Below are 5,018 nucleotides of genomic sequence, written 5' to 3' on the forward strand. Positions count from 1 at the left end.
GGCGGGTCGGGAGAGGGGCACGGGAGAGGGGCGCGGGAGAGACGCGCGGCGGGCCGGGAGAGGGGCGCAGCGGGCCGGGAGAGGGGCGCGGGAGAGAGGCGCGGCGGGCCGGGATGGGGGTGCGGGAGAGGGGCGAGGCGGGCTGGAGTTAGGGCAGTGAGTTAGAAGGGGCGGGGCAGGGGAGAGGGAGGAGTCACGGACATACTCAGCTCCCCAGCCGGGCGACAGGTGGATGATGCACCCCCCTCACCCCCCACCCCAGTCGGCTTAGGTAATGCTGGGAAAGAAGGAGGAAAGGCCAGAGCTGGCATATGAGGGGTAGTGAGCGGAAGAGGGGGCGCTGGCCTTGATTTTCTGGGCCTCCCAGCACATCACCTCTCTGCTCCCGCACCAGGCCCTTGTTCCCCTCATTCCTCTCCAGGGCAAAGCCGCTTTGGAGAACCTCTTGCCAGCACCAGACACCTACCTCTACTGAGCCTGAGGGAAGTCACCCAGCAGGGGGGAGTGACTCCTCCCCTGAGGTCAGCACGGAGACCCTGTCAGGAGTCATTGGGCTGGGGCAGGACAGGCAGGGCCACCGGAAGCACGTGGTGCAGAGGGGAGACTGCTAGACAGCTGGCTTTGGAAGGTCAGTGGGTCAAACAGGCCTGCTTGCTCATCTGGAGTGTGGCCACAGGTGTTCTCTGAGGGCAGCTGTGCCGGGTGGGACCAGGGTCTGAACAATGACATAGACTTGGAAAGAGACAGGCCACCCCCTCATCTACACAGAGCCATTGACTTTTCAGAGCACTTCTATACCTTCTACCCCACTGTCATGGTTTGAATTGTGTTCCCCCAAAAATGTGTGTATCAACTTGCCGGGGTCATGATCCCCAGTATTGTATGATCATGTACCATTTTGTAATGACATGATTTCCTTATGTGTGGTAAACTCTATCACTATGATGTGATAAGATGGATTAGCGGCAGTTATACTGATGAGGTCTACAAGATTGCGTAGCGTCTTAAGCCAATCTCTTTTGAGACATAAAAGAGAGAAGCGATCAGAGACACAGGGGAACCTCATACCACCAAGAAAGCAGTGCTAGGAGCAGAGCACGTCCTGGGAACTTGAGATGCTCTCAGACCAAGGGAAGACTGATGCATCACGAGGACCTTCCTCCAGAGCCGACAGAGAAAGCCTTCCCCTGGAGCTGATGTCCTGAATGTCCCACTGGACTGTGCGAGAATAAACTTCTCTTGTTAAAGCCATCCACTTGTGGTATTTCTGTTATAGCAGCAGTGGATGACTAAGACATCCACTGAGTCAGAGACTCTGAAGAAGGTAAGACCATCATATCTTTATTTTACAGATGAAGAAACCGAGATGGATTAGGTCACTTGTCTAAGGTCACATTCTACCTGGACAGTGACAGTGGAAGAAAACTGGCCACTCGGCAGCTGTTAGGACACAGGGGGCATTTGAGATATCCGGTCTTGCTGCAGCCCTACTTTCTCTTTCACCCCAGCTGACTTGGAGGTTCGGGGCAATGTCTGAACTCCCATTTGTGTGTCTCTTAGCTGTCTCCTGCCTCGGGCTGTGCACCCCATCCTCCCAGCTGACTGGGCAGCTGGCCGGGGGGGGGCATTTCCTCTCTGGCCCCCAGCTGCCACCTTACTGGTACCAGCCTGTGAGTGGAAGACCAGTCCTGGAAGGCCCTTCATGAGTACTGGTCTTGGTTATTCAGAGGTGGACACTGAGGCCCAGACCGGGACAGGACTTGCCCAAGGTCACAAAAGTTTGCTGTGGGCAGAGTGGGGACCGAGCCCAGGGCCGCTGAGTCCTCACTAAGAGTCCCCCGTTTCCTCCTTCTTTCCCTGCCTCCTCTCTCAGCTCTCGGAGCTTGGAATTCAGGCTCTGAGGTGAGGTCTGGGGGAGCTGCAGGCTGCTAGTCAGCCTCTTCCTCATTCTCTCCCCAGCAGTGACTTCCCTCACGGCTCCTTTTGCAGAGACCACAGGGGATGCAGCAGGAGGGGCGGGAGGCTGGACCTGAGGGGGGCTGGAATGGGAAGGAGGGGGCCTCAAGGAGCTGCCCCAGGAACCTGAGCAATCTGATGCGGTTCTGAGGTCTCGGCCTTGAGGGCGACCCACAAAGGGCCCTTCTAGCCTCCGGGGGTGAAGTCCCGGCCTCCCAAACCAAAAAAAAAAAAAAAAAAAACATTGCCATGGGGTTGATTATGACTCGTGGTGACTCCGTATCTTACAGAGTTGAACTGCTCCATAGGGTTTTCTTGGCTGCAATCTATATGGAATCAGATTGCCAGGTCTTTCTTCTGCAATATCATTGTGGGGGGGGGGTTTGAACTGCCAACCATGAAGACAGTAGTCGAGCACAAGCAGTTTGTGCCACCAAGGGACCTTATTGACCTCCCAACTCTTCCCCCAAAGATGCCCTCCATTCATTCCTCATTCATTCATTCATTCATCAATCATTTATACAGCACTTACCCTGTACCTGGCCTGGGGCTGTTACCACTTGATACACTTCACGGCAGCCGTGTAAAGGTCTGAGGACAGTGTTGAGGGGAGAAACACAGGGTAGGAGAAATCACTTCCTGGGGAGCCCGGGGCTGCATGTCCAGGAGGCTGCCCTGGCCCAGAAAAACGCTGGCTTTGGAGCCTGACAGACGTCGGTTTAAATTCTGGCTCCACCATTTATAAGCTGACTTTGGGGCAAGTCTCTCAAGCTCCTTTGAAATAATTATCAACCTTTATTGCTGAGATCATTAAGAAACAGTAAAATAAAATCAAGACATGACTCTTTCGTAATAGTTTAAGTGGGGTTAGTTCCCCAGCTCCAATGGTTATATTTACTACAAATTAATCTAATAGATAAACACAAATATTTCTCTAAATCATGCATCTTTGTTAAAAAAAAATTCTTCTCTGCTCTCTCATTATATTCCAAATTTGGATGTAGCCACTATTGTTGGGTACACTAGTCACATGTCTGGAGCCTTTTTCTTTTGCAAATGGGAAGATCCTTGCTTTCCCTACAAGTTAAAAGTATTCATAGACTATAGTAAATGGCCTTTTTTTAAAAAAAAATTGTGCTTTAAATGAAAGTTTACAGTTCAAGTTAGTCTCTCATACAAAAATTTATACATACATTGCTATGTGACCCTAATTGCTCTCCCTGTACTGTGACAGCACACTCCTCCTTTCCACCCCTGATTTCCTGTGTCCATTCAACCAGCTCCTGACCCTCTCTGCCTTCTCATCTCACCTCTGGGCAGGAGCTGCCCATTTAGTCTCATGGATCTACTTGAGCTAAGAAGCACAGTCTTCACGAGTATCATTTTATGTCTTATAGTCCAGTCTAATCTTTGTCTGAAGAGTTGGCTTTAGGAATGGATTTAGTTTTGGGCTAACAGAGAGTCTGGGAGCCATGTCTTCTGGGGCCCCTCCACTCTCAGACCATTACAGTAAATGTACTTTAAATGTTGTTGTTAGCGGTGGTCGAGGCCACTCTGCCTCATGGCGACTCCATGCACAACAGATTGGACCGTTATGATCCATAGGGCTTTCACTGGCTGATTTTTGGGAGTAGATCACCAGGCCTTTCTTCCTAGTCTGTCTTAGTCTGGAAGCTCTGCTTAAAACTGTTCAGCATCACAGCAACCCTCTAGCCCCCACCGACAGACAGGTGGTGGCTGTATATGAGGTGCATTGGCTGGGAATCGAGCCCATAGGTAGAGACTTCTACCCCTGAACCACCACTCCTGCTCTTTAAATGCTAGGGGCATGTATTTATATAAGTTGATATTAATTTACAAGATGATTGCTCAAATTTTATCTTGGCTGCACAACATTCATTAAATGGTCAAAAAACCCATAAAAGCTAAGTAGCTGTAAGGATGAGATAACTTATATCCAGAGTCCAAAAACCAAACCAAACCCGTCGCCGTCGAGTCAATTCTGACTCAAAGCGACCCTATAGGACAGAGTAGAGCTGCTCCATAGGGTTTCCAAGGCTGTAAATCTTTATGGAAGCAGATCGCCACATCTTTCTTCTCAGAGCGGCGGATGGGTTCGGAATGCCAACCTTTTGGTTAGCAGCCAAGCACTTAATCATTGTGCCCCCAGGGCTCCTTATAGCCACAGTAGAACGATGGAAATAATCTATAAACCAAGGACTCAATGGGAAGAGTCTAACTTTCCAAATGGGCCAGCTTGTGGGGGTGCACTGTCGGGATGAGCAGATTGGATGCCACTCTGGCACCGCCTCAAAGGAGCAGCCACTCACCTCTGGGCAACCCTTCTGCCTGCCTTTCTTAAAGCTAGAGAATCCTACAATGTCAGAGCTGGGAGGCACCTTATATTTCCTCTGGCTTCACCCTCACTGGGTACTCAAGGAATTCGGAGGAGGGAGTCTACGGGAGGAGTGGGATCCTAAGCCTCTGACCCTTCAGTTGTTTGTTTGCGAGTTTTTTGCCTCTTCTCTCCGGAGTGGGAGCCCCGGGCGGGGGCGTTTGTATTCATTTGATAAATTCCTCAGTAAGCTTAATTATAATTAGTCTCAGTTTTCTCTATATGTCTCTATATATGATACCATGTCCAAAGTATGTGAGACGAAGTCTTGCCATCCTCGCTTCTAAGGAGCATTCTAGCTGTACTTCTTCCAAGACAGATCTGTCATTCTTCTGGCAGTCCATGATATATTCAATATTCTTCGCCAAACACCATAATTCAAAGTCATCCATTCTTCTTCTGTCTTCCTTATTCATTGCCCAACTTTTGCATGCATATGAAGTGACTGAAAATATCATGGCTTGAGTCAGGCGCACCTTAGTCCTCGAACTGACGTCTTTGCTTTTTAACACTTTAAAGAGGTCTCTTGCAGCAGATTTGCCTGATGAACTATGTCATTTGATTTCTTGACTGCTGTCTCCATGGGTGTTGATTGTGGATCCAAGTAAAATGAAATCCTTGACAACTTTGATCTTTTCTCCATTTATCATAATGTTGCTTATTGGTC

The sequence above is a fragment of the Trichechus manatus genome, unplaced genomic scaffold (genome assembly GCF_000243295.1).
Source record: "Trichechus manatus latirostris isolate Lorelei unplaced genomic scaffold, TriManLat1.0 scaffold00213, whole genome shotgun sequence".
Lineage (NCBI taxonomy): Eukaryota > Metazoa > Chordata > Mammalia > Sirenia > Trichechidae > Trichechus > Trichechus manatus.